The following is a 17,801-nucleotide window of genomic DNA, read 5'->3' on the forward strand; positions in this document are numbered from 1 at the left end:
GGATAAGGATTTTGTACGCATTGAAGGTTGGAGAAGGATGTAATCCCCATGTACGGCCTGTTATTAGATTTGTGGTGGTGTAATGTGGGGACGCTATTGGCTACGAACTGCACTTGTATTCTGAGACTCTTCGTACTAATAATAAAATGGTATGGCAATGACATGATAGACTCATGTTTGATGTTTCGCTAACATATCGCTCGTTTAAGCTCCTTTACGTACATACTCCCCCCCATGAACCATGGACCTTGCCGTTGGTGGGGAGGCTTGCGTGCCTCAGCGATACAGATGGCCGTACCGTAGGTGCAACCACAACGGAGGGGTATCTGTTGAGAGGCCAGACAAACACGTGGTTCCTGAAGAGGGGCAGCAGCCTTTTCAGTAGTTGCAGGGGCAACAGTCTGCATGATTGACTGATCTGGCCTTGTAACATTAACCAAAACGGCCTTGCTGTGCTGGTACTGTGGACGGCTGAAAGCAAGGGGAAACTACAGCCGTAATTTTTCCCGAGGACATGCAGCTCTACTGTATGATTAAATGATGATGGCGTCCTCTTGGGTAAAATATTCCGGAGGTAAAATAGTCGCCCATTCGGATCTCCGGGCGGGGACTACTCAGGAGGACGTCGTTATCAGGAGAAAGAAAACTGGCGTTCTACGGATCGGAGCGTGGAATGTCAGATCCCTTAATCGGGCAGGTAGGTTAGAAAATTTAAAAAGGGAAATGGATAGGTTAAAGTTAGATATAGTGGGAATTAGTGAAGTTCGGTGGCAGGAGGAACAAGACTTTTGGTCAGGTGATTACAGGGTTATAAATACAAAATCAAATAGGGGTAATGCAGGAGTAGGTTTAATAATGAATAAAAAAATAGGAGTGCGGGTTAGCTACTACAAACAGCATAGTGAACGCATTATTGTGGCCAAGATAGACACAAAGCCCACGCCTACTACAGTAGTACAAGTTTATATGCCAACTACCTCTGCAGATGATGAAGAAATAGATGAAATGTATGACGAGATAAAAGAAATTATTCAGGTAGTGAAGGGAGACGAAAATTTAATAGTCATGGGTGACTGGAATTCGTCAGTAGGAAAAAGGGAGAGAAGGAAACATAGTAGGTGAATATGGATTGGGGGGAAGAAATGAAAGAGGAAGCCGCCTTGTAGAATTTTGCACAGAGCATAACTTAATCATAGCCAACACTTGGTTCAAGAATCATAAAAGAAGGTTGTATACCTGGAAGAATCCTGGAGATAATAAAAGGTATCAGATAGATTATATAATGGTAAGACAGAGATTTAGGAACCAGGTTTTAAATTGTAAGACATTTCCTGGGGCAGATGTGGATTCTGACCACAATCTATTGGTTATGAACTGCAGATTGAAACTGAAGAAACTGCAAAAAGGTGGGAATTTAAGGAGATGGGACCTGGATAAACTGAAAGAACCAGAGATTGTAGAGAGTTTCAGGGAGAGCATAAGGGAACAATTGACAGGAATGGGGGAAAGAAATACGGTAGAAGAAGAATGGGTAGCTCTGAGGGATGTAGTAGTGAAGGCAGCAGAGGATCAAATAGGTAAAAAGACGAGGGCTAATAGAAATCCTTGGGTAACAGAAGAAATATTGAATTTAATTGATGAAAGGAGAAAATATAAAAATGCAGTAAATGAAGCAGGCAAAAAGGAATACAAACGTCTCAAAAATGATATCGACAGGAAGTGCAAAATGGCTAAGCAGGGATGGCTAGAGGACAAATGTAAGGATGTAGAGGCTTGTCTCACTAGGGGTAAGATAGATACTGCCTACAGGAAAATTAAAGAGACCTTTGGAGAGAAGAGAACCACTTGTATGAATATTAAGAGCTCAGATGGCAACCCAGTTCTAAGCAAAGAAGGGAAGGCAGAAAGGTGGAAGGAGTATATAGAGGGTTTATACAAGGGCGATGTACTTGAGGACAATATTATGGAAATGGAAGAGGATGTAGATGAAGACGAAATGGGAGATAAGATACTGCGTGAAGAGTTTGACAGAGCACTGAAAGACCTGAGTCGAAACAAGGCTCCGGGAGTAGACAACATTCCATTTGAACTACTGATGGCCTCGGGAGAGCCAGTCATGACAAAACTCTACCATCTGGTGAGCACGATGTATGAGACAGGCGAAATACCCTCAGACTTCAAGAAGAATATAATAATTCCAATACCAAAGAAAGCAGGTGTTGACAGATGTGAAAATTACCGAACTATCAGTTTAATAAGTCACAGCTGCAAAATACTAACGCTAATTCTGTACAGACGAATGGAAAAACTGGTAGAAGCCGACCTCGGGGAAGATCAGTTTGGATTCCGTAGAAATGTTGGAACACGTGAGGCAATACTGACCTTACGACTTATCTTAGAAGAAAGATTAAGGAAAGGCAAGCCTACGTTTCTAGCATTTGTAGACTTAGAGAAAGCTTTTGACAATGTTAACTGGAATACTCTCTTTCAAATTCTGAAGGTGGCAGGGGTAAAATACAGGGAGCGAAAGGCTATTTACAGTTTGTACAGAAACCAGATGGCAGTTATAAGAGTCGAGGGGCATGAAAGGGAAGCAGTGGTTGGGAAAGGAGTAAGACAGGGTTGTAGCCTCTCCCCGATGTTATTCAATCTGTATATTGAGCAAGCAGTAAAGGAAACAAAAGAAAAATTCGGAGTAGGTATTAAAATTCATGGAGAAGAAATAAAAACTTTGAGGTTCGCTGATGACATTGTAATGCTGTCAGAGACAGCAAAGGACTTGGAAGAGCAGTTGAACGGAATGGACAGTGTCTTGAAAGGAGGATATAAGATGAACATCAACAAAAGCAAAACCAGGATAATGGAATGTAGTCGAATTAAGTCGGGTGATGCTGAGGGAATTAGATTAGGAAATGAGACACTTAAAGTAGTAAAGGAGTTTTGCTATTTGGGGAGTAAAATAACCGATGATGGTCGAAGTAGAGAGGATATAAAATGTAGACTGGCAATGGCAAGGAAAGCGTTTCTCAAGAAGAGGAATTTGTTAACATCGAGTATAGATTTAAGCGTCAGGAAGTCGTTTCTGAAAGTATTTGTATGGAGTGTAGCCATGTATGGAAGTGAAACATGGACGATAACTAGTTTGGACAAGAAGAGAATAGAAGCTTTCGAAATGTGGTGCTACAGAAGAATGCTGAAGATAAGGTGGGTAGATCACGTAACTAATGAGGAGGTATTGAATAGGATTGGGGAGAAGAGAAGTTTGTGGCACAACTTGACTAGTAGAAGGGATCGGTTGGTAGGACATGTTTTGAGGCATCAAGGGATCACAAATTTAGCATTGGAGGGCAGTGTGGAGGGTAAAAATCGTAGAGGGAGACCAAGAGATGAATACACTAAACAGATTCAAAAGGATGTAGGTTGCAGTAGATACTGGGAGATGAAGAAGCTTGCACAGGATAGAGTAGCATGGAGAGCTGCATCAAACCAGTCTCAGGACTGAAGACCACAACAACAACAAACGTACATACTCTGAAAACCAATGTGAAGTTCATGAGAAAGGATACTTAGCGTTGTATCAAATTCTGGGTTTATTTCCGTTCCAGTCGTGTATGGATCGCGTGAAGAATGACTGCTTAAATACATCTGTATGTAGTGTGATTAGTCTAATTTGTCTTAGCGCCCATAGGGGAGCGGTAAGTATGAAGCTGAAGTATGTTCCTAGACTAATCACGTAACACAAGTTCTTGAAGCTTTGTGAGTAGCCTTTCGATGAATAATTAAGATATGTCTTCGAGAGACATGTAATTCAGTTTTTACAGCACTTCATGCGACTCACAGACTTGAGCAATATTCTAGGAAGGGGCGTACAAGTGTTTTGTAATCTGTCGCTTTTGTAGACAGACTGCATTTTCCCAGTTTCCTGTCAATGATCTGCAATTTTGTATCCAGCCAGAAATTTCGTTTGGAAAGACATGCGACTGACTGTACTTCTGTTAATAAACTTTGGTGTGGTTCCAATTCAATGCTTTTCGAAAATGAAGAAATACTTCATCATCTTGAAAGGGTTGCTCGTTGTCTTTCATCTTACTGTGGAACGATTTGATTAAGTTAATAAAATATTCTTCTTTTTCCCGTTATTTCGAATAATGTTTCGATCCCTTGGCAGGAGTTTCCATCGTCGGCTTCAGGAGCTTGGAAACTGAGAAGATTTTACGCAGGCTTGCCACCGCGGAGACTGAGAAAGTGTTTGAAGAGACACAAGTCGTGGGATAGCGATATGCAGATTACAGATGGCGGTATTATCGCGTGCACAAGGTATAAAAGTGCAGTGTGTTGGTGGAGCTGTCATTTGCACTTAGGTTCCCGACACGATTATGGCCGTACGACGAGAATTAACAGACTTTTAACGATAAATGGTGGTTGGAGCTAGACACAATGTACATTCCATTTCGGAAATCGTTTGGGAATTCAGTATTCCGATATCCACAGTGTCACGAATGTGCCGAGAATACCAAATTTCAGGCACTACCTCGCATCACGGACATGACAGTGGCCGGCGGCCTTCACTTAACTATCGACAGCAGTGGCGTTCGCGTATAGTCGTCAATGCTAACATAAAAACAACACTGCGTGGAGCGGTTCTAGGCGCTACAGTCTGGAACCGCGCGACCGCTACGGTCGCAGGTTCGAATCCTGCCTCGGGCATGGTTGTGTGTGTGATGTCCTTAGGTTAGTTAGGTTTAAGTAGTTCTAAGTTGTAGGGGACTGATGACCTCAGAAGTTAAGTCCCATAGTGCTCAGAGCCATTTTTGAACACTGCGTGAAATATCTCAGAAACCAACGTGGGACGTAAGACTATCTTATCCGTTAGGTCAGTGTGATGAAATTTGGCATTAATGGCCTATGGCAGCCACAACATCGCCTGCAGCGCCTATCCTGGACTTGTGTGACCGTATCGGTTGGACCTCGAACGAGTGGACTGGACAGATAAGTCCCGATTTAGGTCGATAAGAGGTTACGGTAGGATTCGGGTGGGGTGCAGACCGTACGAATCCCCGTATCCAAGTTGTTAAGAAGGCACTTTGCAAGCTGATTGTGGTTCCATAATGGTGTGGGCTGTGTTTACATCGAATGGACTGCATCCTGTGATCGAACTGAACAGTCCATTGACTGGAAATGGTTTGTTCGGTTACTCGGAGATTATTAACAGCCGTTCGTGGACTTGACGTTCCTAAACAACTATGGGATTGTTACGGATGACAATGCGTCGTATCACCTAGCCACAATTGATCGCGATCGGTTCGAAGAACATTTTAGACAGTTCGAGCGAATGTTTCGGCCACCCGGGTCACCCGATGCGAATCCCGTCGAACATTTATGGGACATAATCGAGAGGTCAGTTCGTGCACAAAGTCCCGTACAGGTAGCATTTTCGTAATTACGGACGACTAGGGAGGCAGCATTTCTGCAGGGGACTTCCAGCGACTGCTCGAGTCCGTGCGACGTCGAGTTGCTGCAGTGCGCCGGGCCAAAGGAGGTCCGACACGGTATTAGGAGGTGGAGGCGTGTCGTTCCTTTCGCGACGGGGAGGCTGCCTCTTGCCTCCCTGGCCGGTGGCAACGGCGAGGCGGGCGCGCGCGGCGCGAGGGGGCCGGCCCGTCGCCGCGGGCGGCAGGTGCGCCGGCGCCCACGCGCCTCTTTGTCCAGGGCTGCGCCGCAGTCTGGCGGATCCGGGGAACCTCTCCCCGGCCGCTCAGCTTCATGGCGTCCGCCTTTTCATAACGTCGTGCTGTCTCCAGTTCTGACTGAAGCCACCTCTATTCATTCTATTCGTTAAACGTCGATACATCATTAACCTGGAACATTGTTTTGCGATCCTTCAATGCTTCGAACAAAGAGGGTCGTCGTGTTCCTGGAACAAAAACGAGCTGGGCTTTGTACGCAGATATTACTACCGACAAGTTCCTGAGGTAAATCCTAATCCGACCACTGTTCTGGGCCGAGCTTATGTCGACTGACTGGCAGGTTTTTAGTGTGGTCTAAAAGATGCCGAAAATGGCCGATTTACTTGAGACGAGGACTTGGAGAGTACTGTCGGTCGATCGCAACCCACTACTGCGCAAGTCTTACGGCTGAGGAGTTAGGAGGCTGCTCAGTAGCGGGGTAACAGTTTCAGTTGTCGAGGAGCACATTTATTAAACCTAGGAAAGTGTTTTCGCAGAAGCACTGTTCCCTGTTGTTATTCCACAGCAGTAGAGCTACACACACTTTTATAGAACGTAGACTTGACTAAGTATTCGTAGTGTTCCTCAAATTTATGCCTTCTCTTGAAATAAAGTTAGTTTGTTGCGATGTCTTTTCATACACTTGTCTTCCTTAGTCTAAGATGCTTAAAAATTCCACAACTATTCCTTTAAATACAGGTTCAACTGTCTAATTGCAAACATTTTTCCTATCCTTCGCACGAGGCGGCATCTTTCCTTCGCGAAGTGTGACAGCTGTGGAGACAAGTGTATCTGTTAAGTGTATGTGAATCCAATGTTGAAGCTTCTTAAATGTAACGTGTGTCCGTAGTGTAGTACCATGGCCGTGTTGGATGATGATGATGATTATGATGATGATGACGACGTCAGAAGGGATGGAGTGAAACCTGGTTCCTGCATATAAACTATTCCTCTCGAAAAGCACCAAGGGGTTGCCGAACTCCACGTCTCCATCCCACGGACCATCAACAGTGTCACGTGTCCTCACTTCGTGCGACACTGTGGAGTTGTTTGAATTTCGTCCAGGACATTAGCGCAGAGACTGGTAAGCAGAAACTCAACGCCACCACCTCTCTTCCCCTTGCCTGCCAAATACTGGCTATGAGAATTTAATCCACCACCAGGATTCGAACCGGCTTACCTACGGGTCGAACGCCGCGACATCGGCCGTGGAGGCGGGTGTTCACCTAAACTGACCATAATGCTTACCACCTACATTCTTAGTGTTTAATGTCCCATTTTGCTTATGAACACATATAACAGTTTTATTATTATTATTATTATCATCTAGCGTCTAGTTATAAATCACCATCTACTCTCATGAGGATTCTCAGTTTTCAAAAGTTCTTCGGTTTTACCGTCTAATACCGATCTGTGCATAGAGTTACTAGACCAATCTTTTAAAATGCACTCTGGTCGAAAATTGTTTTGTTATGATGACGTTTTCGGTTTTTATTGTACTTTCTCTGTAGAAATATTATTATGCTTTCGCCTGCTTGCTCCACTAGAGGACTGAATTATTCCGATTTAGTAGAGTGTTGTCCTCCTGGTCTGTACGCTACTATGTAATGTGTTAGAAGTACGTTCCACATTTGACAAAAATCACGACGTGAAGGTAAAGAAAAATGTTTGGTTTAATAATGTAAGAAATCAGTTTCTGCACTTCAGTTAATACACACATCAAAAAAAGTTTTGCATCACCCCGGCTCTCAGAACTCCTGAAGATAGACGTCATTCTATCACAGACACAGTCCCTTTGACTGTTCAGAGATGTCACTAAACCCGCCCAAAGATGTAAACACCCAAACATTAGCAGCGCCTGTTTGACGGAGGGGCTCCGACAGCCGATCAGTTCCAGTCATTCCACCAGGAAAGAGGTACACGGCTCGTGTTGTCTGTAGTTCAACCATGCCTAGACGGTCAATACCGTAGTTCGATCGCGTCCGCATTGTTACTTTGTGCCAGGAACGGCTCTCAACAAGGGAACTGCCCAGGCGTCTCGGAGTGAAAGCTCAGGATTGGCATCACGTTCTCTTCATGTCGCATATGCCTTCAACCAGACAATCGTCGGAAACGTGTTTGGAGGCAACCCGGTCAGACATGGAGGTGATTCAGAGAGACAGGAACTGTCGATGACATGCGTCGCTCAGGCCGCCCAAGGGCTACTACTGCTGTGGATGACCGTTACCTTCGGATTATGGCTCGGAGGAACAATGACAGCTACTCCACCATGTTGAATAATGCTTTTCGTGCAGCCACAAGACGTCGTGTTACGACTCAAAGTGTGCGCAATACGTTGCATGACGCGCAACTTCACTCCTGACGTCCACGGCGAGGTCCATCTTTGCAACCACACCATGCAGCGCGGTACAGATGGGTCCAACAACATGCCGAATGGACCGCTCAGGATTGGCATCACGTTCTCTTCATGTCGCATATGCCTTCAACCAGACAATCGTCGGAAACGTGTTTGGAGGCAACCCGGTCAGGCTGAATGCTTTAGACACACTGTCCAGTGAGTGCAGCAACATGGAGGTTCCCTGCTGCTTTGGGGTGGCATTATGTGGGGCCGACGTGTGCCGCTGGTGGTCATGGAAGACGCCGTGACCGCTGTACGATATGTGAATGCCATCCTCCATCCGGTAGTGCAACGTATCGGCAGCTCATTGGCGATGCATTCGTCTTCATGGACGACAATTCGTACCCCCATCGTGCACATCTTGTGAATGACTTCCTTCAGGATAACGACATCTCTCAGCTAGAGTGGCCAGCATGTTCTCTAGAAATGAACCCTATCGAACATGCCTGGAATAGATTGAAAATGGCTGTTTATGGCCGACGTGACCCACCAAACACTCTGATGAAGTGGGACAATCTGGACCAACAGTGCCTTGATGATGCATCAATGCAAGAGGACGTGCTACTGGGTATTAGAGGTACCGGTGTGTACAGCAAACTGACCCACCACCTCTGAAGATCTCGCTGTGTGGTGGTAGGTACAACGTGCAATGTGTGGTTTCCAATGGCAATAAAAAGGGCGGAAATAATATTTATATTGATCTATATAGAACTCTCGGAACCGAGGTGATGCAAAACTTTTTTTGATGTCTGTATATTCGCAGCAATCTCACAGTAATCAGCAGATTTTATAGTGTTGGATCATTTCCATTAATTGCATTCTACCTGGTCTCAGCATCAGCGAAACAGAATTTAAAAGATAAAAACGAAACATCCCTCAGTTCAATCTTGCAATTGGAATACGGCCAAATGAGTGGGCTCTCAGGTGTGTTCTTCCACACAATACGATGATCTTTAAAAGATTGTCTTTTCTGTTCTCAGCATTTATTAATTTAGTAATACATAGGAGAGATGGCATTACTTCCGTTGCGAAGTAGTCCGACAAGTTTTTGGCGAGACTGGTAACGCCTCGAGGCATCCATCCAAAACGACCATCGTTTGCCGAGCGTTTATCAGCATTCGCCTCATAAGCTAACAGGTATTCTCCAAGTACTCGTTTATCTAAATTTCCCTTTCTATGCAAACTATCGAATTACAAGTGTCTAAATAATGGGAGGGATTCTCGAAATGATTTATATAACGATGGGTATTTCTCACCGTATTCATTTAATTTTTCCTCTTAGTGAATAAAAACCAGGATTTTGAAAGCGTAAATCATTCGATTCTCTCTTTAGCATCAAGATAAGTTTTTTTGTAGCAGAGTTTTGTGTTCGTACTTTATTTCGTTATCCAATAAAACTTGTACCGAGCCCAAGCGAAGATGCTTGATCATTTCTTCTTTGTTGTTGAAACAAGAGGCGACGAAAGAGAAACACAACAGAAGAGTGAACTTCAGGATTTTATTAATTTAATGCGAAAGATGTGACTAGGACTGACACTGAGAAATGCTGTTTAGTGCTTCGGGGCTATGACACACTCGAGGGATTCTGAAGTACGAATTGTTCTGATGAGGCTACAGTACACACCTCACATTCTGTCCGTCCTCACCTATAAACAGAGGCGAGGAAACAGTCCAGTCCACTCAGTCTTAAACTTCAGTTCAGTCTTAAACTTCGGAGTATAGAGGAGAAACGAAGGTGCTTTAACGATCTACTAATTGTAAAGAAAAGTTAAAAAAAGAATGAACGCAGATATATTTTCGAAGTCGTTACGAATAAGCATTATAGGAAACTTCGTGGTCTCTTGACATTAGCGAGCTCCTTTAGTCGCCAGGGCAAAGGCCAGCATACGATTATTTCTACTGATTTTGCACCACTACTTCTAAATGCTAATTCCCCTCAGACAGGTCAACAAATTCCTTAAACTGTTTTCCTAAACAGCAGCTCATTATATCATATTTTTCATGCTGTTACAAGAATGGTGTATTTGTTTGGTCGATATCAATATTTTTTCTGTGAAGTAATACATTGGCGATTGTATTTCAAGTACAAGGTGCGTGTGAAGTTTGTTCACAGCTACTTGTCTACTGTTGATCGGATGCTATGAAAGAAGTGACAAGTGTACATTTTAATTTTTTGTCATGCTATCAGTGCATCATAAAGCTTCACGAGAGGAAATGATCTTGTGACAGTGTCCTGTTCCTACAAATCAAATCTAGCTTTACAGCAGCTCTTTTGCCGAGGTAGTCTCTTCCATACGTTAATTCTGTTCTGCTTTTGTACTCTAAAATCGGTAAAGTAAACAATCAGTAAAAGTTAATGCGAGGGGAACTTAATGAGGCTGAACGTAACGTGCCTTAGCCTACGACTGAAAGCAAGTTGCAACGTAATTTTGCATTACGACGTGCAGAATCTTCAGAATATGAAGACCAACAACTTAGATAAGCTTGTTACGCGTAAAGCCAAAGATTTTTTTTCTGAACGCACTCATCAGGATCAGTGATTCTATTAAGAATCAGAATCTACAGCTTTCTCTCGGTGGTGATTCAACTGCAATTGATAAGTCTGCCAAATTGCACGAAGTATTTCTCACGAATTTTAGACGACAATCTCAGATAAACGCACCCTGCAATTCTCTACAAATTTGTGTGCCGTTGGCTTTGTTATGGGTATACCGGAAACAGCAACAGAGTGCGGACTGAAATCGTTCATTAAATAAAAATTAATCCTTCATTCCGTAAAAAGTAATCCGTATATAAACGAAAAATCAGGACATAAAGCCAAAAACGCTGTAGCTTTTATCCTAGTGCACTCCTATCACAATCGCCATATCTGGTAGAACAATGGGTAGACTCGTCAAGTCAGAAAATTGGACGAGATCTACAACGTGCTACCACAGCATGTAAGTGATCGCTGAGTATCCCAGAAGCAGCGATAAGTATCTTGTATGACATTTGTTCTTTTCTGTGAATGGGAAGATGTACGGATGCGTATAAAACTCTACAATGTGATTTCGTAGATCGGACAGAATACCATCACTTTCGACTTCTAATATAGTTTCTTCTCATGTGGGAAACAAGACACATATCTCTTATGGTTCAATAAGAAGAGATACAGGGCTACATAATCCATCTTGTTATTTATACAAAAATGTGAAAATAAATTATAAGCATCCTTGTGGAGCGCCGAAAGCGCGCACAGTGTTGATGTCTGCCTCGGAAGAAATTACTGCTGCCTCCAGATTTTGTACAGACACATCTTCAGAATGCGCTGTTCCATACTTAGAAACGCTCGAAACTAAGGGTTTAAAATAATTACCTGGTTACTGTGATCATAAAGGAGTACCATTTTACAAGAACATAAGTGCAACATATATGCTCTTTAATTCTTAATTAAACATTAGTTACTAAAGTGGTAAATCTTTGATTTGCTATAGGTAATATTGTTATTGAATCTTTGGGACTTTCCGCGTTTTGAAGTTATTTCAAGTTTGATGTTAACCAGTAGACTACTTCTTTCTATTTGAAGTCTGCTTCCCGGCGGAGGTTCAAGTCCTCCCTCGGGCATGGGTGTGTGTGTTTGTCCGTAGGATAATTTAGGTTAAGTAGGGTGTAAGCTTAGGAACTGATGACCTTAGCAGTTAAGTCCCATAAGATTTCACACACATTTGAATATTTGAAGTCTGCTTAGATGGATGGCAATAACAAGAAAGAAGGAAACATACCTGGATTATTTTGATGAGATAGATAAATAGGATAGTATCTAATTTCTACGAATAGGTCTACAACTATAGTCTGTAAACCCAAATGAAGTGGAAGGCGGAAGATACTTTCCGTTGTACCATTTATTACGGCTCCTTCCCGCTTCAAACGAGTATTGAACGAGGGAAGAACGATTGTTTAAAAGTACCAGTACTCGCTTCAAGAGCCCTTCGCAAGCGATACATGGCGAGGGGGGAGAGGGGGGGGGGTTGAAATACATTGCTTTATTCCTCACTTGAAACAGGTTCTTGACATTTTGTGAGTAGGCTTTCACGAGACAGAGTGGATCTGTCTTCAAGCGTCTGCCAGCACAGTCTATCTACTACCTAAGGTGCCGAGCACGCTTTCCGTGGACTAGGCAGGCCTGAGACCATTCGTGCAGCTCTTCTTTCTTTACGGTTAATATCTCTTGTTACTCCTATATGGTACGTCTCCCACACAGTTTAAGCAAAATTCTTGAACAGAGGAGTGACTTAGAAGATTGTATAGATTGATTGTATTTTCCTAATATCGTACTAGTGAAATGCCGTGTGCCGACTGCTTAACATGCGATAGAGCCATTGTGATCGTTGGATTTCATATCCCTACAAGTTGTTTCACCCACGCATTTTTGTGAATTGACCGTTCCAACTGTGGTTCCACTGTAGTCATACGATACAAAGATTTTTTTTTTCATTTTCCAAAGTGCACAGTTTTAGATATCTGAGCTTTAGTAGTAAGGTGCCAAAATTTGCGAGACACTGTAATATTATCGAGGCCTTGCTAAAACTATCCAATTTTTTCAGCAGTAATTCACCAAAGCTAAATGGATCACCTAGAAAATCCCGTGGTTTCTATTAATATTTACTCCCAGATTAATAAGATACGACGTGAGAATCGAGGCCCCAACACACTTCCTTGGGCCATGCCTAGAATTACACCTAGATTTGTGGATGTCTTTGGGTTTTTCGTACCAATAAACCCTCAGCCCCATCAGAGATTTCGGTTATTATACCATTTGATCGTACTTTCGATACTAAATGTAGGTGTGGTATTGAGTCAAATGTTGTTTGAGTACTCCTGAGTCATTTCTCCATTTAATGACACCTGACCCCTTCGTTATCGATAAGCTCCTCCGTACCGTCGTAGAGGGTTATACGGCGACCGCAGTCTGCTGCCATAGCTAGAAGACGCTAGCGAGGCGCTACTCACCCGGTGCCGGGCTGCAGCGCGTTGTGGCCGCTGGCGGCGTCCGCGGGCTCTGCGGCGGCGGCGGCTGCGAGGCACGCGAGGCCCACGACGAGGAGCATGGTGCGGGAGCTGCAGCTGGAGCGGCGCTGGCGCTGGCGCTGCTGGGCTGGCCGCCGACTGCGCGCCGCCGCCGCCGCCAGCGGCCGGCGCGCCGCAGCCCGGCCCCCCACCGCGCCCTGCGCGGCCACTCAGGGCCGGCGGCGCCCCTCCAGCGGGCCGCCGGCCGTGCATTACCGGCACAGGCGCGCCCCGTAATTACCGCATTCCTAAAACTCAGAAGCGCTGGCGAGCTCGCCGGGGTCGCGAGGTCGTCTGGCGCCGCGGCGGAACTCCGCACCCGTGCTGCGCTGCTCTATCTTAATGGCGCGCTACAAAACGAGTGCGACCAGCGAATTCCGTAGCGATGAGGACGAGCTTCTACTTTAGTTTTACGCGCACGAGCCTTAAATAGACTCGGGTTATTTACAAGTACATTGGTATATTTCTCCTTTCGACGGCAGAGATTCGTGTCGAAAAAACTAGGCTACTCCCGAAGAGCAAGAAATTTGATCTCCTTTAGGAGCCTCAGACCTAATTTAATACGAAATGAGAAACCGTCGTTTTACTCTCGCTCTGCAAATCATTTCCTGTTTGTGCTGTAGCGTCGCTGGAAATAGTAACGATGATTTGATTATGATGCGTATTCAATTTACGAGGCAGCGTACACGATTAAATGTGAACGTAATTTCGTAATACGTAGCGAGCGAATTTTAGTAAACAGTGGTGTCACCTATCGGTACCCATGCGACAGAATGCGCTACCTAATGTGTTCCAAAACACCGCGCATAAAAGCTGGATTCTTCAGGGCTTAATACGTCGGGACCTGTTGCTGATAGGAAGGTAGCGTCAAGTCTTTTCGAAAGCCCTTGCGCTACGGAACATTTGTATACCCGACAGAAGGATTGCCTTAGTATCACTATCCTTCAGTACAGGGGCTAGCTACAGAATTATACACTTCCTCCTGTTTAGGCAAATGGAGCAAATAGGTTAGTTCATTGTATATTAGAATTGGTCTCCAGTACCCCTTAAGCGCCTTTTGGAGACACACCATTTAGTTCGCGGACGGATGCTGAGAACAACCGAACAACATGCTTTTTGGGTACCAATATTGAGCCGCGGATTACGAGACGGCTATCCACGGGACACGGCTAAAATTTTACAATGTATTCCTAAGATCGCTGTCTCGAGCAACCTCGAAAATTTTCTTCATTTTTATCCGCTTCTGAGATACAGTGGTTCAAAGTTACCCTATTTGCACACGCGTAATATGAACGTAAAATCCGGCGTGAGGCGAAAATGTATAAATTGACATAGCGTGGAGAATTATTCTGTAAAGTGTCTCCATTATCATCAGAATGGTTCTGGATACTCCAGAACTGACCACATGCAAAGTCTTCGTGCACGCAAAAACTATAAAATTAGTTTTGTGTTGTTTGAATTTCACATAAGAAAAATATCAATATTTTACTGAGCCGTGAGGTTCTTTTCGTATGAGTGCAGGCGAATACGCTGCTGTTTAAAAAGACATTGACTGACAAGTGGAATTCCGGCTCGTTATATCTTGGACACCTTTAAATGTCAGTGTAAGAGGAAGAGAGGGCCGCAGTGGCAGTGGAACAAAACTGACAGCGACGCAGCAGCTCTAGGGAACAGTCCCAGTGGGAGGAGAAAGTGCAAGTGGATGAGAGCCAGTGATAGTGACATTCTAAGACAGAGCAAAAAGGAGACAGTGGCAGTAGTAGTAGAAGAGACTGTGGCTGTGCGACAGCAGACAATGACGGAGACACACAACAAGATAATGATAATGAGTTGGGCTGAATGGGTGAGTGAGAGTGTCAAGTGGGAGTTGGATAGGTATGAGCGTGACAGCGATGGACTAGTGGAGTTTACAATTAGTGGAGCTTGTGCGAGTGAGAGGTGATCTGTATGTTAAAAAAGAGCGTCAATATGTCTGCACGCCAAAATCTTTGGAAAAATGTTTAAAGGTGCTGAGGAAGATAAATGGGGTAGCAGGTACCGCACTTTGCATTACTCGCCTTTTTTTGTGTTCCGATAGGGGCTTTTTTGCGCTGGTGTTAACATGAACGACCTTAACACCAGTGGGCATCGAGTCTATTTCAATGGCAGATACGACTGTGTCATTCAGTTCTGCTTCTGTTCTATGGCAAGATTCGACAATCGTAGTCGCTAGCGGGCGGTACTGTGCCAGTCTCTCAGCAGCTCACGATCAAGTGTATTCAGTGTGTGAGAGGTTTGGAGAGCGTGCTGGCCAGGGTTACAGTCGAAAAGCTTCTGTGTCGAGGTCGTTTAGGAAAGCGTGGACACCATGCGGTAATAGGCTGTGTTGTTGAAAGATAACATCACGGAGACCTCACGTGAGATGTGTAAAGAATATTATCCAATTTACATATTATACGTACCCATATCATCACTTCAGGTGCTGTGCCTGTATGACAATGATGAATACCATCTACCGTCGTTCGCTCTCCTGGGAGCCACCATACATGAATACAGCCATCGTGATGGTGTACGCTGGACTGTCTGAAAAATCGACGTGGTGCCGCTTCTGTGTCTAGCGTTGTGTGGATACTTGTCTTGCAGTAAACAAACCTCTTTCCTGATTAGACGTACGCGACGTGACTGCAAGGTCCTGCGTGGCCGTGTGAACAACATGTGTCTTCTTCCTTACGCTGATTGCATGATGCTACAGACATCTTACACGGCATTCAGAACGGCTTTCCTGAACCCATCGATTTCATATTCGCCTGACAGTTTGGGATCCCGACCTACGCGGACAGCAATATCGTGGAACGATAAGGCACAGTCTCAATAGCTGCAATCCTTCCGCTATGTAATTCCGACAATTGTAGCCAGATGTTTCTTTCTTTTACGCGAGACATACCACGATCTTTTCACAAACAACTCATACTAAGCTGCGCTCTCTGAATGAGATACGTGTGCGTAATTTTCGTTATACACTGCCGGAAAAAAATAGCACACTCTTTTACAGGTTTCCAATTTACTCAAGATTTGTTGTTGCAACAGTCGATACGGAGTGCATGAAATGATGATATATACAGAGCAATATCGTAAGCGGTTCTGAGGAGGTACCGACCATGTTGAAACCACCATGTTAGTATCTGGTGCAGTCTCCACGGGCGGCAATACAGGCGCTCACTCTGGCACCCAAGAGATCGTATAGATGGTGAATACTGTCCTGAGATACGTTATGCCACGCCTGCTCGATCTACTCACATAGTTTAAGAGTTGTCGGTTGTCGAGTCACTCGGGTCACTTCTCGTCTCATCATATCCCACAAGTGCCGATTGTGGCGGCTAGGTAAGTTTTTGCACGTCTTCTAGAGCACGTTGAGTTCGACGGGCAGTGTGTGTGGGCGAGCGTTATCCTGTTGGAGCAACACATCACACTGATGGGCCTAACATCATTCTGCGCCTATCAAGCACTGGTAACGTCCCCTTCAAAAACACCAAAAGTGAACGAGAGTTGTAGTTTACCGCACTCCTGACCATAAGGCACTGCAAGAGACAGCGCTCCTCAGATGTACGTCAGATGCGCAAACGAGCCGTGCACGTCGATGCCGTGGCGTGAATGGAAGACGGGCTAGAGGTGTGCGTGCCCACAGTCCATCTGCTAATATCTGGTTGGCAGCAGTTCGTGTTGACACGCCTGGGCCCACAAGCATTCTTATCTCTGCTGTGATAGCTCTACGATCTGCTACTGCTGCTCTTACAATATGACGATCCTGGCGGGAGTCTGAGTTGCAATAGACGTCCAGAACCTCGACTACAAGTGGGACAATGTTTTCATCACCGCTGACGCAGAATGTCCAAATTGTGTAGCAACTCAAAGGACTATCCCACCACTTGGAAGGCCACATTTTGATCATTTCAGTCCGCTAATTTGGCCGTAGAAAGAACGAGTGCATTTCCGTGGCATGGTTGCCTACTTGCTTCACACGTCTGCACTGTATTGACCCCTATTAAAGGGTAGACGAAGATGGCGCTCTGGTAACTATGCTACAGCCGGTCCATGTGGTCGAGCGGTTCTAAGCGCTTGAGTCCGGAACCACGCGGCTGCTACGGTCGCAGGTTCGAATCCTGCCTCGGAAATGGATGTGTGTGATGTCCTTAGGTTAGGTTTAAGTAGTTATAAGTCTAGGGTACTGACGACCTCAGATGTTAAGTCCCAAAGTGCTTAGAGCCATTTGAACCATTTTTAACTATGCTACACGCTATCTGTTGGTGGACGACTGGACGACGCTGAAACCTTTATTAGCACATGTAATATCCCCCATGTGGCAAAAGCCGTCATCGGATCAAAATCGACGTCGCCTTTCCAGTTGAACTAATTTTTTTCGGCAGTGTATACACAACGTAGGTAGTGTTACTCCTATACACTTTGTGAGGTTGTGCTGAAATGGTGATTGTTACTTATGCATGCATATATACGTTTTATGAGTGCTGGTCATATATAGGGGCTATTAGTGTCCAGACACTCATGAACGAGACAGGAACTGAAATTGTTTTTAGCAAAGCAAAAGTAGAAGTGCTGAACTGAGTTTTGAAATGTTCCATTACAAACAAAAATCC

The 17,801-nt window shown here is 44.6% G+C and overlaps 1 long non-coding RNA gene across 1 annotated transcript in view; it reads right to left on the minus strand.

Moving 5' to 3' along the window:
- The window catches only part of LOC126094445 (uncharacterized), a 183,888-nt gene extending 170,719 nt beyond the window's left edge, over positions 1 to 13,169 (minus strand). The window contains exon 1 of the long non-coding RNA XR_007521838.1: positions 13,114 to 13,169. This is a non-coding gene — a long non-coding RNA (uncharacterized LOC126094445). The remainder of the gene's footprint in view (positions 1 to 13,113) is intronic.
- Between the last annotated feature and the right edge of the window lie 4,632 nt (positions 13,170 to 17,801).

This window comes from Schistocerca cancellata, chromosome 8, assembly GCF_023864275.1.
Source record: "Schistocerca cancellata isolate TAMUIC-IGC-003103 chromosome 8, iqSchCanc2.1, whole genome shotgun sequence".
NCBI lineage: Eukaryota > Metazoa > Arthropoda > Insecta > Orthoptera > Acrididae > Schistocerca > Schistocerca cancellata.